Source organism: Mauremys mutica, chromosome 15 (assembly GCF_020497125.1).
Source record: "Mauremys mutica isolate MM-2020 ecotype Southern chromosome 15, ASM2049712v1, whole genome shotgun sequence".
In the NCBI taxonomy this organism is placed as follows: Eukaryota; Metazoa; Chordata; order Testudines; family Geoemydidae; genus Mauremys; species Mauremys mutica.
Window position 1 is genome coordinate 16015483 of NC_059086.1, and position 21000 is coordinate 16036482.

Consider the following 21000-nt stretch of genomic DNA (forward strand, 5'->3'; position numbering starts at 1 on the left):
CATGGTTGGATTTCTCTCTCCCTGTGCTGCACACAACCACCCTCCCCTCATTTAAATCTCTCCCTAAAAGCAGACGTGTCTCCTGTGGGGCGTTTGGATTAGGAGCCACCGAGGATGGGAGATGATTTAAAATAACCTCAATACTCTTCATTATCACAGGAGGGCCCTTCACCTGGGACTTGATGTTTCTGAACTGTATTGTCTGGGGCTAGGTTACTCAGTGATCTCAATGGCCAGAGACCATCCCTTCTACTGTCCTTGTGCAGCACTGGACGTGGGGTCAGTTGCAGGGAATAACAAACAATATCCCAACCCTTGGACACTGCAGGGGGAGTTTCAGGGAGGCCGAATATAATTATCACCTGATCTGGGATTTGGGCAGAAACATGGGGTTAAAGGTCCCATTCCCTCAAACAGCACCACGATGAGCATGAGAGCTGAGGGCTGTAGCTTTATATCTCACTGAGAAGAGGTCATTTAATGCAGCACTGAGCCTGCTAGCACCACAGTGGGGTCAGTGCTGAGTGCGAGGGGAAAGTGCCCCCTATTGACTCCTGCACACCACTCCATGCAGCACAGGACCCTAATGCCATGCTGGGCTCAGTGTTGTGGTATTCCCGGGGTACAGGAGGCTCTGGCTGCCCAGGCACAGTGCTTCCTAGTGCTGCATCTCACCTGCGATCCCTAGGTCAGTGGTGGCTTCCTGACTCCATTCTGGGTTCTTCACAAAGCAATGATAAGTCCCAGCATCTGCCTCTTGGAGCTGTTTTAGCTTCAGGGAAATGTTCCCATGGCTGAACTCCTGCGGGAACAGCTCTGTCCGGTTCTGGTAACTCTCCCCCGGCAGGTCCCGGGAACCCTCATCTGAGTACTCATGAACCGGGATAAATCCTGATTCAATTTTCCTCCACAGCACGTCCATGCTGGGCAGCCGGGCCGGGGGTGACAGCTGGCAGGGTAACACCACATCCTGGCCAACTACTCCAACCACAGGGCTTGGGGAGCCATCCAGGGAGAACTTCTCTGCAACAGACAAACCCAGGAGCAGATTCAGTGTGAGCAATGAGGAGAGGCCATCTGTCATGGGGTATACCTGCCCCACACTGGGCAGGAAGAGGTTAACCCCATACTAAGGGCTGAAGAAGCCACACCCTCCCACCTCTGCTGGGCATGCTCCAACTTGAACCACAGTATAAAAGGGAGCAGCACAGCTCATTCTGCCATGACTGAGGAGGAGAGAGGATGTGTGTTGCAAGCTCCTGCTCAGGAGCTGTCGGCGCCCCGGAGCACAGAGGCCAAGGCACCGAGACCCAGGCTAATACCTGGTTGTCAGTAGATGCCCATGAGAGGAAGGAGTTATTGGGAACTTCACCTAATGACTACTCCAGAGGACCCATGGATTATGGGGCAAGAAGACAGGATAGGAAGTAGGCCAGGGGAACCAGACATTGATCTGGTTGTGGAGCTAGGAACAGAGTCAGCATGTTTCAGAGGGATTCCTGCTGATTCAGTGGCGGATACACTTGCCACTGATAGGGCCCTGACTGGGACCTGGTGGAGTAGGGGCCCAGATCCCCCTACCCCAACTGCAAATTCACTCCTGGTGGCAGCCTAACCCCTGCCTGGCTGCTAGGCCATACTGCCTATCATAAACAGATAGTTAAGGGTTAATGCCTCTTTTACCTGTAAAGGGTTAAGAAGTTCACCTAGCCTAGCTAACACCTGACCAGAGGAACCAATGTGGGAACAAGATGTTTCAAAAGGAAGGAGGAAAGTTTCCTTTCTTTAGAGTCAGTTTCAGTTTCAGCCGGAGTGAAAAAGATCAAGGAACCAGCCTCTTATCAGAGTAGTAATTTTTAGAAAAGAATAAATAGGTTTATGTGGTTTTTTTTTTGTAACTTGTCTTTTTGCAATTAGGGGAATAATCAAATTTGGGTATTCTTGTGTGTATTAAGGTTTTTGCCCAGGGGAACATCCTGTGTTTTAAATCTGTTGTCTGTGAGATCAGCTTGTATGCTGTCTCCCAGACCTTTTTTTTCTTTTACCTTTCTTTTCTTTAATTAAAAGCCTTCTTTTTAAGAACCTGATTGATTTTTTTCCTGTTTTTTAGATCTAAGGGAATTGGATCTGGATTCACCAGGGATTTGGTGAAGAAGTCTCTCAAGACTATCCAGAGAAGGGAGTCAGTATTTGGGAGTGGTGGCAGCAAAACCAGATCTAAGCTGGTAGTTAAGCTTAGAAGTGTACATGCAGGTCCTCATATCTGTACTCTAAAGTCCAGAGTGGGGGTGAAACCTATGACACTGCCCTACCCAGAAGGATAATCCTATTGACTTTGGCCCCTGGGCAATGCTGCCCTGCACTTTTCACAGCACACTTAGCACCCCAATGCCACCCTGTCTTCAGAACTGGGCTTCTGCCATCAGCTGCCACTCTCTGGCTACCCAGCTTGAGCCCTGACACCTCTTTCATTACAAATTAAGCACTGCCCCCATTGCCCCTAGTTCCCTCTGTTTCCCCGGGCTCCCCGCCTACTGCCCCATCACACATGGGCCCCGCTGCCTTCCCCTCATTGTCCCAAGGTCTCTTACGTGGCCTCACACCCCAGGCCTGCCCCACTCCTTGCCTCATAGCGCTCACCCCACCACAGCACCATGAGTGGTTGCCCACATCACCCACCAATAAGGCCCTGGTTAAATCCACAATATAGAAGTCAAATACTCCTATGCACCAGGAACACCAAAACAATCACTGACATGTAGAGTTTTAAAGTTGCCTTGTAAACACCATATACCATAATGCACTCTCATTTCCTTCTAATTATTACTATAGTGCAGGCAGAGCTGAAATCCATAGATGTGGTTTCCTTTCAAATCACAAAACATATTCACACTGTGTTTACTACTGTTGATCTGTAAGCAGCTATTGGTCAATGTCATTGTCAGCAAGATCACTCTGTGGTATTTGAGTAGGCTGAGATTGTTTGTGGCAGAAGGTAAAAGAGTTAAAAACATGAGTGGATATCAGAAAGTTTTACAAAAAATCAGCACAAGAAAGTGCCCCTGAATGTGATACAGAGATGGTCTCAGAGGAGCCAGCTCCTGCTAAGAAAGCAGAACATGGAAGGAAGAAAAATGAACATTTCAAGGCCAGTAGGAAAGGCAGTTTCTTGTTTTTCTGAACCTATCTGTTTTGGTTGCCAAGCAAATTACAGTGTGCACTGTTTGTAAGAGAGAAATTCATCAAATCAAAATTCATGCAATGCAATGTCACTATAGCACTCATGCAGGAGTACTTGAACAGAATTACCATGATGAGTTTCAGAGGTGCAAGCTGTTACATGACGCACACACTGTTTTCAAAAGACAATAGAAGCAGCTCAAAGATTTTTTGAATAAAGCAGATGAGATTTGAGTGCCTACTTTTGGCACTACTTGTGGGGAAAGCACAGACACAGAGATGGAGAACTCCTGAAGAAAATTTTTCTGTCTGTAGAACCAGAAAGTAAGCTTTTCAGAGAGATACCACTGAGCAATGACACTTTACAGAGGAGCACAAGAGATCTGGCGAATTCTCTACCAAATGAAATAGCTGGAAAAATTGCAGCAAGCTCTTTCTACAGTCTGTGCTCAGATGGGAGCCTTGATGTTATGAGGAATCCAAGGTAATCATGTGGGTTTCCTTTTTGGACTGTGATGGCCATTGTTTTTCTGAAGGTGTTTTATGTCAGGTGAGCCTCAGAGATAGGCCTAGTGGCAAACACAGTTTTTAATGTGTTCAGGAGAGAATGCAGGAGTGCCATGTTAGCTTTGACAATCTCTGAGTTTTGACAGCTGATGGGGAAGCAGCTATGCAAAGTGCATGAGTAGGGTTGCAGAACTGCTTCCAAGAAAGGTGCACTCAGAAACTTTTTTTGTTTCACTGTTCTGCCTACCAAGAAGTACTTGCCAGCAAAGCTTCTATGAAAAGCGGGGGTGAAAGTAACTTAAAGGACTTGCCAGTACTCTGGAATCCTGAGGAGGGGTGTAGCCTCCACCGGAAGAGGCAGAGCCTTTAAATCCCCAGGCCCATTAAATCAGGATTTAAAGCAATTTAAATGGGGGGATTTAAAGGCCCTTTAAATTGCCGATGGAGTCCTGGCCCTTTAAATTGTCCCCGGAGCCCTGGGATAGCGGCAGTGGGGCTCCAGCGGTGATTTAAAGGACCCGGGGCGGTTGCGGCAGCAGGAGCCCTGGGCCCTTTAAATCGCCACCCGAGCCCCACAGCTGCTACCCCAGGGCTCTGGCAGTGAGGCTCTGGCAGCAATTTAAAGGGCCCTGGGCTCCAGCCTTTTAAATTGCTGCCTCAGGAAGCTGGTACACCCCGGTATGGCACATCAGCTCTTGCCGGCAGGGGTGGCAGGTTTGTAGAAATGTTGGTGATGCCCAGAACCTGCCCCTGCCCAAACTCTGCACCCCTAAACTCCACCCCCCCCACCTGCCCAAGACTCTCGGAGGAAGTTTGGGTGGGGGAGGAGGTCTGGGGTGCAGGCCCTGGGCTGGGGCAGGGGACTGGGATGCAGGTGGGGTGCAGGGTGCAGGCTCTGGGAGGGAGTTTGGGGATGGGAGGGGATGTGGAGGGAGGGGGTGCAGGGGTGAGGGCTGTGGGGTGAGGCTGGGGTGGATTTGTGATGTGGCTGGGGATGAGGGGTTTGGGGTGTGGGAGGGGACTCAGGGCTGAGGCAGAGGATTAGGGTGCAGGGATATGAGGGCTCTGGCTGGGGCTGGGGATGAGGGGTTTGGGGTCTTGGAGAGGCTCAGGGCTAGGACAGAGAGTTGGGATGCGGGGGGATGAGGGCTCTGGCTGGGGGTGTGGGCTCTGGGGTGGAGCAGGGATGGGGATGAGTTTGGGATGCAGGCAGGCTCCCCTGGGACTGGAGGCAGAGAGAAGGACTCCCCCCAGCCCTCTCTTTGCTGGCAGCAGCGAGCTCTGGGGTAGGGACCCCTTCAACCCACCCCCCAGCAGCATACTCACTCCCCCACTGTCACTGCACATGCTCCTAGGGCCCCTCTCAGGTCCAGGAATCCCCCTCGCCTCCCCTGTGATGGGTGCCATGCCTGGGAGGGGGCTGCCATCACATGTGCACCTCCTGCCTGCTGCTGCCCCTCACTGTAGCCTCACTGGGGCTGCCCCTTGCCCAGTGTGGGACAAGAGCAGTGACTGCGGACAGGGGGGCAGCTGTACCGGTGGAGGGTCCCACTGGAAAATGAAAGGGTCTGAAGGGTGGGGGAAGGGCAGCCTGCCTTGGCAGTAGTGGAGGGGAGCGCTAGGACCCTGTGGTGGCAGTAAATGCAGCCAGGCAGCATGGAGCTGCCGGGACGGGGAGAGACAAACTCTATGCTCCAGGATCCAGGGTAGGGTGACCAGATGTCCCGATTTTATAGGGACAGTCCCGATGTTTGGGTCTTTTTCTTATATAGGCTCCTATTACCCCCCACCCTCCGTCCTGATTTTTCACATTTGCTATCTGGTCACCCTAATCCAGGGAGGTGCATGGGGGCAGCAAAGGGGGGCCAGGGCACACTCAGGGGAGGAGCGGGGGGGGGGGCAACAGGGGGGAGACCCAGCCCCAAACATTCGTGGAGCCGGACTTCCGGACTCTCAATTTTGCTGGAGCCCGGAGGTGGAGTCAGAGAGAGAGAGAGAATGCTCCATTTTCTTGCTGGTAGCTACTGCACTTTTTCTTACTGGTCCTCTGTACTGGCCTGATGAAAAGTATAGATAAGGTTGAATCCATAGTGAAAAAAATCCATCAGTGCTGTCAACACCAGCAGTGTCAATAAAGGGAGATTCGCAACTTGTGTGGAATGGACTGTGAAATGCACAAAGTGCTGCTGCAATACAGCCCAGTCCGCTGGCTTAGTTTTAATGACAGTGTACAGAGGCTGTTTGAGCTCTAGGAAGAGCTTGTTGAGGTTTTGAATAAAGTTCCACTGGAACTGTTGCAAAAACTACAAGATCCAGAAGTACATGGCTTCCTGCTCTTTTTGAAAGAGTTTTTACTGAAGATTGCTTCCTTGAACCTGGAGCTTCAGCAACCCCAGCTAACAATATTTGATAGCATTGAAATAATTAATACATTTAGAATGACAATCTCCGACATTGTCCAGCACCTACGAGAGGTATGGGCAGGGCTGCTCGTGGTGGGGGTGCAAGTGGGGCAGTTTGCCCCAGGCCCTGCAGGGGCCCCCATGAGAATATAGTATTCTATAATATTGCAACTTTTTTTTATGGATGGGGCCCCCAAAATTACTTTTCCTCAGGCCCCCTGAATCCTCTGGGGATTCAGGGGGCCCTGGGTATGGGATTTTTAATTTTTTATGAGCTTAGTCAGTTTCCCAGCTGTCAGGATGAGAATGTGCTGCAAAAAGTCAGCTTAGCTGTAACCAAATACCTGAGTATCCACTTGGAGAATCTTGAAAATTGTTTCAGTGAGGGAAACTTTTTCTGTCAGTACACCTTTGTTTGCAGCCAAAAAATCTGGACCAGAATTGTTGAATGGGTCAGTCACAAACTAACTGCCTAGCAAGATTGATAAGCTTCCTTTGACTCTTTTTATTTAAGCAATCTCAAGTTCCTCGTGCTGAAAATGTGCAATGATTCAAGAATGAAACCATGCTTCAGTCATCCCAGTGTTACAGTACAGGAGTTCTGGAGTAACGTGTATCTGTTTGAGGACACCTACAAGTCCCTCACTAAAGTTGCTTTGCTTTTCTTGTCCCTGTTTTCTACTACTGTACTGTGTGAGAGGGCATTCAGTGCATTGCATTGTCTGAAGAACAACTACCGAAACTGCCTCACTGATGTTAACCCGGAAGCTTCCCTTCTACTTTCACAAGAGATCCAAGATCCTGCAGACATTCCATTCAAAGAGTTCCTGAACTTTTGCAAGTAGTCTGATGCACACAGCGGATGTGTTAAAACCCAGAACTTTAATTTCATTATCATACTGTATTACTAAAAAGTACAATATAATAGGATTATGTTTCTTATTATTATTATCATTATTACTGGATTAGATTGATTTTTGTCTGTTTCTGAAAGAAAAGATTTGGACATATTTTCAGATATGTTTTTTCATTATTATTTGGACTTCTATTATGTCAAAGAATTTTTATTTGTTGTACAGACAACAAAAGCAAAAGAAACAACGAAAACGACAAGAACATGCAAAGCACCTTATTTGTGTTTCTATTCTGTTAGGTCCAGTAAAGAATAGAGATAGCTGTGAATTATTTTTATGACTGAGTCTGCAAAAAATAAATAAATTAATAAATAAAACCCAAACCATAGATAAATAAATTACAATGGTTTGGATATCAGAGGGGTAGCCGTGTTAGTCTGGATCTGTAAAAGCAGCAAAGAGTCCTGTGGCACCTTGTAGACTAACAGACGTATTGGAGCATGAGCTTTCATGGGTGAATACTCACTTCATCGGATGCAAGTGGTTTGGATGTATATCTGTGCATATTACTTTATGAACTTTAGGTGAAAAATAAATAATTGTAGGAAAAAGAGTCAGTGCGGCTACCGTCAAGAGTTGGTGGCCACACTGTGATGCCACCAAAAAATTTGTTGTGAGAACCCCTACCCTAGAACATTTCACCCAAATCCTTCTGGGAAGAGGCAAGGGGAGAAATGGGTACAGCAACACCAGCCGGCGACACTTCCTGAGGCCCTAGACTTGATGGAGGATTATTTGGCTGCTGACGGGTCAGAGCTGTGACCCCATAAACTGGAAAGCTCAGGCAGCTAAGAGAGATGGACCAAATGGGGCCCTGCCAAGCTGATGCAGGAGGCCTGAGACACCTGCCCAGATCACAGGCCTTTATTCCAACCCCTAACCAGAGGCAACCAGCCAGCCAGCCAGTGAAGAAGACTCACTGAGAGGACACAGCCTAACAAAAGCAGACCCGCTGGCCGGAGGGGCCCGAGACCCCTGTTATGAGTGTGGGCAAGAGGGACACTTCCAATGGGCATGCCCATACTAGGATTGTAACTATGGCCAGGTATGGGTGGTGGGTTCCCTGGCCCACAAGAGGGGCCTGGAGAAACTCTGAGTCCTGTACGGGTGAATGGAACTTCTGTGACATCCCTAGTCAACTCGAGGTGTAGCCAGACCCTTATTTGAGCTGGCCTGATCTAAAACCCTGAACCAGTGGGAACAGAGATCCACCTGGAGTGAATCCATGGAGATGTACAGCCATACCCAACTGCCTGGCTATGGCTAGAAATCGCCAGATATGAAGAGGTCTCCCAGGTCGGCCTGGGCTCCAGCCCCCAAGTTGTCATACCCTATGATCCTAGGGTGTGACTGGCCGTGGTTCTGCAAAATCTTACAGGAATGTGGCAGTCAAATGGGAGGAAGGAAGGGCCAATGAAGAGAGGGTTACTAGGGCACCAGCCAAACCCTGATCGGGGGAAGGGTCCTCTAACCTGCCCAAGGTGCCAGACTACCAACAACTCAGGAAGCCCAGGCAGAGCTGGAATGTGACAGGAATTTCCTCCTGGAGCAGAGGATGGATCTGACCCTAAACTGGGCCTGTAGCAGACAATGAATCCAAACTAGGAGGAAGGCGAGGCCCCTCAGCTGCCACATGGACTCTGATTCGATATCCGGAATGTCTGCCTCTACCAAGTGGTTAAAGACCCACAGACCCAGGAAGACTTCAGGCTATTGCTCATTCTACAGAGGTTGTGGTGAGGCCTCTTTCACCTACCCCACTCGGTGCCCTGGGCAGGGCAACTGAGAAGGGAGAAGACCCTTCAGTGGGTGGCGTGAAGATTCTTTTGGCCAAGCATACATCGTGAGGTAAAGGACTACTGCACCTCCTGCTCTGAGTCCTAATGAGCTGGGCCAGAGGGGATACCAAAGGTACTGGAATCCCACTCCCCATGATCAGGGTGCCCTTTCAACACACTGGCATGGAGCTAGTGTGACCGTTGGAAAAAGTGGTGCAGGATATCATTACATCCTTGTGGTTGTTGACTACGTGACTTGGTATGCGCAACCTGGTCACCCAACAATCCCCACCAAACTCATGAAGATTTCTGGCAGGATGGGAATACCACCAGAAATATTGACAGACAATGGCACCAATGTGGCATCATGGTTAATGGCTGAATTATGCTGCCTATTGAACATTTGGGCCCTCAAGACTTCGATGTACCACCCCCAGATGGATGGGCTGGTGGAGAAGTTCAACAGAACCCAGAAGGCAATGCTACACAAATTTGTGGAGGACAACCCATAGCAGTGGGACACATTATCACCAGCCCTGTTGTTCATAGTGCAGGAAGTCCCCCAAGCATCCACAGGCTTCTCCAACTTTGAGGTCCTCTACAGAATGCAGCCTTGACCTCCTGAGGGAGAACTGTGAGGAACAAGAAACCCAGGTCATGGGGTCAGCACACTATGTATTACAGCTGCGCAAACAGCTCCAAAGAATGGGGACCTTCACCCAACAGAATCTACTACCGGCACAACATTCACAAGAGTGACAGTACAACAGAGGTACTTTGACCCTGGACTTTGAACTTTGAACCTGGAGACCAGATCTTACTCTTGTTACCCTTCACTGAATCCAAACCAGGCAAGGTTCCTTTGAGGTAATGTGGTAGGTAGGGCTGATGGATTACGAGATCTGGTTACCCGGGCAGTGAAAAGAGGTACACACATACCATGTAAAACTCCTGAAAGCCTGGAAGGCCAGGGAAGGCCTACTGATCACCCCTTACCCCCCAGAAATGGAACTGAGGTCTCTAGTTGAGGCCCAATGTGCAGAAAGAATAGCAAATATTGTAGATGACCAGCTTGGCTTACCAGAGAAATCTTTGGTGAGCTTAAACACAAAAAGGAAACTTACAAGAAGCAGAAACTTGGACAGGTGACTAAGGAGGAGTATAAAAATATTCCTTGAGCATGCAGATGTTTAATAAGGAAGGCCAAAGCACAACTGGAGTTGCAGCTAGCGAGGAATGTGAAGGGTAACAAGAAGGGTTTCTACAGGTATGTTAGCAACAAGAAGAAGATCAGGGAAAGTGTGGGACCCTTACTGAATGGGGAAGGCAACCTAGTGACAGATGATTTGGAAAAAGCTGAAGTACTCAATGCTTTTTTTGCCTCTGACTGCACAGACAAGGTCAGCTCCCTGACTGCTGCCCTAAGGGAGGAGGTGAGCAGCCCTCAGTGGTGAAAGAACAAGTTAAGGAGTATTTAGAAAAACTGGACATGCACAAGTCCATGGGTCCAGATCTAATGCATCTGACGGTGCTGAGGGAGTTGCTGATGTGATTGCAGAGCCATTGGCCATTATCTTTGAAAACTCGTGGTGATCAAGGGAGGTCCCAGACGACTGAAAAAAGCAAATATAGTGCCCATCTTTTAAAAAGGGAAGAAGGAGAATCCGGAGAACTACAGACTTCACCTCACCTCAGTACCTGGAAATATCATGGAGCAGGTCCTCAAGGAATACATTTTGAAGTACTTGGAGGAGAGGAAGGTGATCAGGAACAGTCATCATGGATTCACCAAGGGCAAGTCATGCCTTACCAACCTGATTGCCTTCTATGATAAGGTAACTGGCACTGTGGATCTGGGGAAAGCAGTGGATGTGATATACCTTGATTTTAGCAAAGATTTGATACGGTCTCCCACAGTATTCTTGCCAGGAAGTTAAAAAAGTACGGATTGGATGAATGGACTATAAGATGGATAGAAAGCTGGGTAGATCATTGGGCTCAATGGGTAGTGATCAATGGCTCCATGTCTAGTTGGCAGCCGGTATCAAGCAGAGTGCCCCAGAGCTCGGTTCTGGAACCTATTTTGTTCAAGATCTTCATTAATGATCTGGATGATGGGATGGATTGTACCCTCAGCAAGTTTGCGGATGACAGTAAGCTGGAGGGAGAGGTAGCTATGATGGAGGATAGGGATAGGGTCCGGAGTGACCTAGACAAATTGAAGGATTGGGCCAAAAGAAACCTGATGAGATTCAACAAGGACAAGTGCAGAGTCCTGCACTAAGAATGGAAGAATCCTGTGCACCGCTACAGGCTGGGGACTGACTGCAGAAAAGGGCCTGGGAATTACAGTGGACAAGAAATTGGATATGAGTCAACAGTGTGCCCCTATTGCCAAGAAGGATAACCGTGTATTGGGCTGCATTAGTAGGAGCACTGTCAGCAGATCGAAGGAAGTGATTATTCCCCTCTGTTCGACACTGGTGAGGCTACATCTGGAGTATTGCATCCAGTTTTGGGCCTCCCACTACAGAAAGGATGTGGACAAATTGGAAAGAGTCCAGCAGAGGGCAACAGAAATTATTAGGGTGTTGGGGCAGATGACTTATGAGGAGAGGCTGAGGGAATTGAGATTATTTAGTTTGCAGAAGAGAAAGGTAAGGGGGGGATTTGATAGCAGCCTTCTACTACCTGAATGGGGATTCCAAAGAGGATAGAGCTAGGCTGTTCTCAGTGGTGGCAGATGACAGAACAAGGAGTAATGGTTTCAAGTATCACTGAGGGAGGTCTACGTTGGATATTAGGAAAAACTATTTCACTGGGAGGGTGGTGAAGCACTGGAATGGGTTACCTAGGGAGATGGTGGAATCTCCATCCTTAGAGGTTTTTAAGGTCAGGCTTGACAAAGCCCTGGCTGGGATGATTTATTTGGGGTTGGTCCTGCTTTGAGCAGGGGATTGGACTGGATGACCTCCTGAGGTCTCTTCCAACCCTAGTCTTCTATGATTCTATGACCTCTGGATATGAGGCCTGTGAAATTGGCCAAGAGCTCAGCCCTGAGCATCAGGAGCAGTTGTGACATCTAGTGAAGGCCTTCCCAGAAGGCTTGTCAGCCCACCTGCGATGGACGAATGCAATGAGCCATCACATTGCCACTATCACAGGTCAGAAGGTATGCGACAACCACCAGCCACTCCCTAAGAAAATGTGGGGAACCGTCCAGAAAAATCTAGAGACAATACTGGCTCTCGGGGGCATGGAGTAATCATGAAGTTAATGGCAAAACCTGATAGTCTTGGTCTCAATACCAGATGGGTCTATCCAATTCTGTATTGAATTTTGGAAACTAAATGCCATCTTCCATTCAGATGCCTACTCAATACCACAGGTAGAAGAGCTCCTGGAGCAGCAGGGGTGCTGATGTTCCTCTCCACTCTGGACCTCACCAAAGGGTATTATCAAATACCCGTGATGCCAAGCTTGCAGGCAAAGACAGCCTTCCCTACATCACTTGACCTCTTCCAATTCATGACAATGTTGCTTGGGCTGCACGAGGTGGTAACCACATTCCAGTGGCTAGTGAACCAGATCCTGCAGCCACACGATCAGTACACAGAAGCATACATTGATGATATTGTAATCTACAGCACCAGCTTGGGGGAGAACCTCCAGCACCTATGTTAGGAGCGTTAGTGACAATGTAGGGTTCAGGCCTGTATTTTTGCCTGAGATAGAATTTTGTGTCTTGTTTGCCCGTTTGATTTTTGATACTCTCATATCTGTATATTCTTATTATAATGCATGAGGACAAAGGATAAAGACACTGTGTGTTGCTTCTGCCCAGCCAGCTGGGATTGTTAGTACAATGCAAAAGAGATAAGAAAAGGAGCACAGCTAAAGTATTACTGGGTATGGTGAGAGTGTAATATATTAACTTATACTGGGAGGCTGCCTGGCTCCTCTCTCAAGCCAAGGTCAAATAACCAGTTAGCAGGGACAATGGAGGATGGGAGGGGAGGCACAAGAAACACTAAAAGCCAAAGCAAAGCCCGGCCTTGGCCAGTACACAACTTCACTCCTTCCCCCTCCCATGGGATACAATGACCCCAGACTCAGGACAACGACCCCAGACTCAGGATCCCGCAAAATGAAACATGACCATAAGTTATAAGGGGGGGGGGAGGGGATGTCAAGGGCTATGCATTGCAGATCTATTTGGGCCTGTTAAGAAGTAGGAGAACCAGATATTGATCCAGTTGTGGAGCCGGGAACAGAGTCAGCATGTTTCTGAGGGATACCCACTAACTCAGTGGCAGATATGCTTGTCACTGATAGGGCCCCGGGTCGGGACCTGGTGGAATAGGGGGGTCCAGCCTCCAATCCATGTGTAGGTGGCAGCCAGGGGCAGCTCCAGGCCCCAGCACGCCAAGCGCGTGCTTGGGGTGGCATGCCGCGGGGGGCACTCTGCGTGCTGAGGGGGCAGCACGCCTGTGGAGGATCCGGTGATCCCGTGGATCCGATGGACCTCCCACAGGCATGCCTGCGGGAGGTCCACTGGAGCCGCAGGACCAGCGGACTCTCTGCAGGCATGCAGCCATGCTTGGGGCGGCGAAATGTCTAGAGCCGCCCCTGGTGGCAGCCCATCTCCTGCCTGGTCAGAAGGACACACTGCCCCACTCAGCACTGTATTACTATTTATTTTGTCCCTTAGGCCATGCTGCCCTGCACTGGAGGCCAGCCCTTGTGACTCTGGCCACCAGGCCACGCTGATCTGCACATGAGAGTGTTATGATACAGATATTCAGGCCTGTCTGCAAAGGCCTATACTTTAAGAATTTAGGTGGATTCTTATCACTTAGCTAGTTACAGAGGTATAAAAGAAAGAATCAAAATCATTCTTTATCTGTGGAAGGGCCTTCTCTCACTGTGACAGTCTGAGGCCCTGGTTAGTCATATTGAAATAAGGCAATCTGGGGCTGTTAGGAAGGTGATTCGATCTATCATCTCCAGAGAAAGGGAAGAGCCTAGAAGATGTGAAAGGAAATTTAGTTTGATAGTTTTCTGGCTGGTAAGAACTCACTTATCAATAGACACAGCGGGGAAACCCTTACGTCTGTATAGATGTAGTTGTGAAATTCTCACTTCTGTATTGTTTTGTATGGTTATTTGCATGTTCTCTGTCTGGTTCTGTGATTGTTTCTGTCTGCTGTATAATTAATTTTGCTGGGTGTAAACTAATTAAGGTGGTGGAATATAATTGGTTAGCTAATCATGTTACAGTATATTAGGATTGGTTAGGTAAATTTCAGTAGAATTGGTTAAGGTATAGCTGAGAATATTACTATATTCTTATATATTATAATATATAAATTAGGGGCAAACAGGAAGTAAGTTGGGATTCAAAAATAAGGAAAAAGGAACTTGGATTTAAGCTTGAGGCTTGCTGGAAGTTCACCCCAATAAACATTGAATTGTTTGCACCTTCGGACTTCAGGTATTGTTGCTCTCTGTTCATGCAAGAAGGACCAGGGAAGTGAGAGGGTGAAGGAATAAGCCCTCTAACAGAGGGCGGCCCTATTGATGCTGTCCCATTGACTCTAGCCATTAGGTTGTACTGCCCTGTGCTGAAGGGCAGTCCTATTGACTCTGGCCACTAGGCCAGATGGTCCTGAACCTAAGGACGCCCCCCCCCTCCTTGACCCTCATTATTAGGCTATACTGCCCTGAGAGGAGGAGCAGTCCATTGGGCTTGGATGTGGGGCCGTAACAGCACCAATAATGTGTGACGGGGCATACCTGCCTCTCCAAAGCATCTCTGAGCCAGGCCCCAGCTGCTACAGACACGCAGTGAGAGACAGGAAAGAGGAGGGGGCATTACTGACCTAAACAAAATTCCCTCAGTAGTGCATAGCTCATAGCAGAGAGGCTGAGTCATGTGTAGCTCAACTGAGTTACTCTCAGTGCGGACGCAGGGAAGTGCAGTCATATCACAGTTGACACAAGTTAGTCCTCCAATGCACAGTCCCATGGCACCCAGTTACAAGTTCTTTCCACTGCAAGCAACTTCTTTGATAAACCAGTTTCAGATCCACATAGGCCCACAATGGCTTCTGAGAGGCCATCTCAGAGGGCTTCTGCCTGGCCTGAGGGTATCAAGTCTTTGATGGACCTTTGGACCAATGCACGTCCCTTCATGGATTCAATAACCAAAACAGAAACTGGCTCAGATGGGGATTCACTGTTCTGGTGGTTGGTGTCTGCAGGAAATTAAGCATCTGAGGATGATTTATGTCTGTGGAATAGCTGTGTCTGAAGGGTCTCCAGTCTTATCCGTCCCACTATGGGATATGTAGCGCAATTACGGCCGAGCTGCAGTGCCTAACACCCCCTGTGTGGCTACAGGTGGGGAGGGAAAAGGGTCAGATTTTCAAAGTCATGAAAAAGATTTTGATACCAATGTAGTCAGCTCTTGGGCTACTGTGTGTTATTCATAAAGCCCCAGCTCCTTGAGGAACGTTATCCTGTGAGAATGTCAGCTTCATATAAAAAGAAAAAAGTCAATATCTAGCTCTAGTGGTTGCAAAGTAAAGCTTGAAAATGTGACCCAAGTGTGACCAAAGCCTCAAAAAATAAGGGAAACAGCACCCTGAAAGATGATTTTGGTTTGATTTTAAAATCTGATAGGATAAAAAAAACAATCTCCTGATTTTTGAGGCCTGACTCATGGTGGTTGAAGACTTGGAGTTGGCAACACTGCAGTTCCCATTCCTCCTAGTGGGAATTGGGCACCCCAATCCCTCAGGACGCTGTGAAGATCTCAGCCTTTCAGGCCATGAGAATCCAGGTTCCCAGTGGGACAGGTCTAGCAGCCTTTGTGTTCTGTGGCATGATAGGAAGGGATCAATTTTGAGGGCTTTGGAAGACTCTCTCAAGGGCAGAAGGAGCTGGGTGACTTTCTGTAAGATCTGACAATCCTGGCACCCAGATCTAGGACATGCCCTATTCACCCTAACATCATCCCTGCCCCACAGCCTCCTGGGCCTGACCATTTTACTTTGCTGGACTGAGGATGACTAGGTATGGGGGAAGGATCATTGGGGTCTCAGATGCCCCTACCCCAGCCCTGCAGGGGGCAGCGTACATGGAGGACAGGGAAGGAAATAATTGGGATTCAAACGTTTTTACCAGAGAGAGAACACGGCATCAGGAGGAGGAACCACAGGCTGCACACACAGAGCCACCACCATGTCGCCATGGGGACACCCCGGGCAAGGACCTGTAAGGAGAGAGCAGGGATGGTTAACAATCCCCAGACTGCATGAGGGGCCGGCAGTGCAGGGAACATGCCCCATCCATCGTCTGACCTGATCCACTCTGCTCCCAGGCAAAGCAGCTCCCCAGGGACAGGAGAGGATTTCACCCCTCCCAGGCTGCTCTGCCGCCTGCCCAGGCCTGGCACTAGGAATTTCCACTCCTAGCCAGTGCCGTGTATCCACCCCCATTTCCTCCCCTTGTCAGTTCTCTGACCATCCATTGATACAGGTGCCCCCGATACCAGTTCAGGTGAAGCCTGCAGCAGAACAGGGCCACTTCTGAGGTAACCCCACTGGTACCTACACCGCTGTTCCCCTGCAGAAGAGGCCTGGGTCTGTGCCTGTCTCCACCTGTGACAACATAGCCGATGAGTGACCCAGGGCTCTCCACAGCTCACAGCATGCGGCTCTACAGCGTGAGCTAAAGAGCCAGGCTGTGCAGCTGGGGCTGTGACAGACTCAGGGGGTGCTGTCAGATACCTGCTCCCCTTCCCATCACATCGGTAGACATTACAGCAAGAAACACAGTGAGAGAATCAGGAGGCACCGTCTTCAGCTCTGCACAGAGTCTCAGGCATCATCCTGCCCCAATTCTCCAATCCGTATACACAGTGTCATACTAGATGGCTACAATGGCCTCTTCTGACCTTAACATCTGTGAACCTATTTCTGTTTCACTTCCAGCTCCCTCCAAAATGATCCATCAATTGCATGGTGCATTGAAACAAATTAGACAAATTAGAGGACTGGTCAAAAAGAAATCTGATGAGCTTAAAAAAGGACAAGTGCAGAGTCCTGCACTTAAGACAGAAGAATCCCATGCACTGCTACAGACTAGGGACTGAGTGGCTAGGCAGCAGTTCTGCAGAAAAGGACCTAGGGGTTACAGTGGACGAGAAGCTGGATATGAGTAAACAGTGTGCCCTTGTTGCCAAGAAGTCTAATGGCATTTTGGGCTGTATAAGTAGGGACATTGCAAGCAGATCGTGGCATGTGATCATTCCCCTCTATTTGGCATTGGTGAGGCCTCATCTGGAGTACTGTGTTCAGTTTTGGACCCTGCACTACAAGAAGGATATGGAAAAATTGGAAAGAGTCCAGCGGAGGGCAGCAAAAATGATTAGGGGGCTGGAGCACATGATTTATGAGGAGGGGCTGAGGGAACTGGGATTATTTAATCTGCAGAAAAGAAGAATGAGGGGGATTTGATAGCTGCTTTCAACTACCTGAAAGGGGGTTCCAAAGAGGATGGATCTAGACTGTTCTCAGTGGTATCAGATGACAGAACAAGGAGTAATGGTCTCAAGTTGCAATGGGAGAGGTTTAGGTTGGATATTAAGAAAAACTTTTTCACTAGGAGGGTGGTGAAGCACTGGAACGCGTTACCTTGGGAGGTGGTGGAATCTCCTTCCTTAGAGATTTTTAAGGTCAGGCTTGACAAAGCCCTGGCTGGGATGATTTAGTTGGGAATTGGTCCTGCTTTGAGCAGGGGGTTGGACTAGATACCTCCTGAGGTCCCTTCAAACCCTGATATTCTATGATTCTATGAGAACTGTATTGGAATTGTAAGCTGTCACTGTAAATTAGGGTTTTCCTGGTCCTTCAGGCAAGCAAGAGGCTCTGGAGGGAAGTGTGTGATCTGACAGCAGACAGTTGTACACAGAGCAGCCTACAGCAAGGTGGGGTGACCTGGGCCTCTCAGTCTTAGGGAGCAGCCTGCTTTGTCTCTCTCTGTTTTGGGTCATTGTGTGTTATTGTTCTAGATTCTAAGCATTAAAGCCATTTTAAACAGCAACCTTCCATCCAGAGGATTTATGCTTATATCTAACTCCCCTGTGCATGCCGGGAGCATAAGAATGGGGACCCTACCTGCCAAAGAGATCTCCCTTCTGAGTGGGAGAATGACATGAACATCTGGAGGGCAGGACTGAGGCTTAGGCACTGTTGGCCTATGCCCAGGGCAGGGTTAAAACCTAAGTACTATAGCCCATGGCAGGGTTAAGGCCTAGGCACTATGGGCTTGTGCTCAGGGCCCCAGCAGATTCTTGTCTTGCATTTAGAAGAAAACATAAGTTTACCAGTTTCGTGTGTGAGGAGAAAAGCTCAGAATCATGCTCTGGATTTAACAGTGTGATGGTCTGTATCTCCATTTGCATTCCTTTCATAAGACCATGATAAATCTTATACAAACTTTGCCTTCTGAGATATCATTTAAAAACTCAAGATTTGCTGATCATTATTGTCCTAGTAAAATATTGTATGTAAAATTATAAAGTCTGGGGAACCAGCCTCAAACCAGTTCCCACGAGATAAAAGGTTAGCCACCACTTCATCCAAGTGTCAACAAGATCAAGTGGACCATCACCTAGTGAAATGACTACTCGCCTCTCCCCCCACTTCTCCCTGTCCCCAGGGTAAGAAAAAGGGTATGTGCAGGAACATAAGAATGGCCATACTGAGTAAGACCAAAGGTCCATCTAGCCCAGTATCCTGTCTTCCAACAGCAGCCATAGTCAGCTGTTTCAGAAGGAATGAACACAGCAGGTAATCATCAAGTTATCCATCCCCTGTCACCCATTCCCAGCTTCTGGAAAACAGAGGCTATGGACACCATCCCTACCCATGCTGGTTAATAGCCATTGATGGACCTGTTCTCCATGAATTTATCCAGTTCTTTTTTGAACCCTGTTATAGTCAATACATTTTGAAAAATGAAGCCTCAAGAAAGAACATCTTACCACGATGTCAAGAACATGCAGTCTTTCTCACCATTTACATCCTGACAAAGAAACAGCTTGAGGCTCCCATCCAAACAACCTTTCTGTCTCCTGAAGCTTGGCTGGAGATTATTGTTGTGGTAGAGAATGGACTATAAGAAAAGAGGGCAAATACTCCAAAATACTTCTCCCTTTCTCTCTTCTGACTGCATCAACAACACCGGAAGGACAAAGAAAGTAACACTGAACTTGGGGAGGGTCCTTGCTGAAAGGAATCCAGCCAGTGAGCCTGCTGAAGCATGTAGTAATAGAGACATTTGCTTTTGAATTCATTTAGCTCATTAAGTTAGGTGTTAGTTGCGTTTTACCTTTTATTTCTTTGTAACCAATTCTGACTTTTATGCCTCATTACTTGTAATCACTTAAATCTATCTCTTTGTAGTTAATAAATTTGTTTTATTGTTTTATCTAAACCACTGTGTTTTGATTGAAGTGTTTGGGAAACTCCATTTGGGATAACAAGAGTTGTACATATTTTCTATTAATAAATCACGGACTTTATGTGAGTTTGTATTGTCCAGGAGAGTGATGGGCAGTACAAGATGCACATTTCTGGGGGAAAGTCAGGGACAGGGTGGGAATCTGCTGGTGTTTCTCTGCAGTAAAATTCATGAGTGGCTGGCCGTACCACTCATGCAGTGTAAATGGGAATCAGAGACGACCTGTGCTTGCCGACAGTGGTGGGCACAAGTAAGGGCACAGTGAGGGCAGTGGCATTAGCAGATGTTACTGAGCATGCTCAGTTGTGTGATTTTAATGAGCATGCTGAGTCATGTAAGCATGCTAAGTACAAGCCAAGCTGTTAAATCGGGGTGGGGGAGCACGTGTCCCTGCATTCCTCTTCCCACTATGTGTCACCTTTGCTGGGAATAATTTACATGCTGGAAGCTGGGTGTGAGCAGACCAGAAGTGATAGCTTTCACAACAAAGCAGTGAAAAAGGCACCCTAGACTGGAGGATTGAGGGGACACAGCTCTTTATCAGTCCAGATTGTAACCTGGGCAATGTCACAAATGGTCCCAGCAACAGCTGCCTGAGTCTGCAGAGAGCCAGGGACCAGAGCTCCACGAGGAGGAACAGCCCAGAGCAACTCAGAGTGATGTTTACTGCCAGCCCACTGCTCTGGGATCTCTTCCAACCCCACCCAGCAAGGACTCTGTGTGTGATGGGGGGAGGGGAGGGGAGGGAAGGAAAGAGCCCTGGGGATCCAGCTTGCCCACCAAACGCTGCTGTAATGATCTTGGGGTTCATTAAACAACAAACCAGTGAATGAGAAAATAATATTTTATTAAAAAAATAAACTAGAGCATGTCTGTTGTGAACTGCTGTGTACTGTTCTGCACCCTGATTCCAGACATGATTCAAAATTACTATATTCATAATACTGTCCCCGATGAGGGAGCTGTGGCACTCTATACCTTGGGGCAGAGCCGTGTAACCTCCATATTTATCATTTGTATACAATTGTGATATTTCATATAAAGCGTGCCATGTAAGGCATCATAGGAAAGGTTAAGATCTGCTGAAAACCATTGTTCAATCTAAATATGTATATCATTATTGCATATGAAGTTATGAAATTGTGTTCTACGGTTGTCACTAAAATATGTTGTGAATTGAGGAATAGCTTAGATATTAAATCCCCAGAGACAACAGCAAGGGAAGTAACCAACACCTGAGTGTGTGTTGAACAACCATCAACAGCCATTGTCCAGAAAGGGAGTTACAATTCAAGGACTCACTTGTACAATGCCACACCAGGGGAATTCAGCAATGCTCACTAGAGATGCCTGGGCTTAAATTCTCCAAGCGCATGAAATGAGGATATAAAATAGAGGGTAGAGGCTGCATGGTTTGGTCCTGTCTCTTTCTCCACCTATGCTGAAGGCAACGAGAATGCTGGAGCTGAGGAGACAGATCCCCAAGCTAACACAGGGAGCCTGCCTATGAAAGACTGTATCCAACCTGAAGTATCCAGTTGAGTGAGAAAAATTGCTTATTCCAGATATTACCTAGTCTAATAAGGTTGAGAATTTAGACTTTATCTTTTATTTTCTTTTGGCAACTACTCTGACTTTTTACCTATCACTTATAATCACTTAAAAACTATCTTTCTGTAATCAATAAAC

General features: G+C 47.9%; 1 pseudogene; it reads left to right on the forward strand.

The window, feature by feature from the left end:
• Positions 1–1222: 1222 nt before the first annotated feature.
• On the forward strand, positions 1223–6934 carry LOC123350541 (annotated as a pseudogene).
• The last annotated feature ends 14066 nt before the right edge of the window (positions 6935–21000 follow it).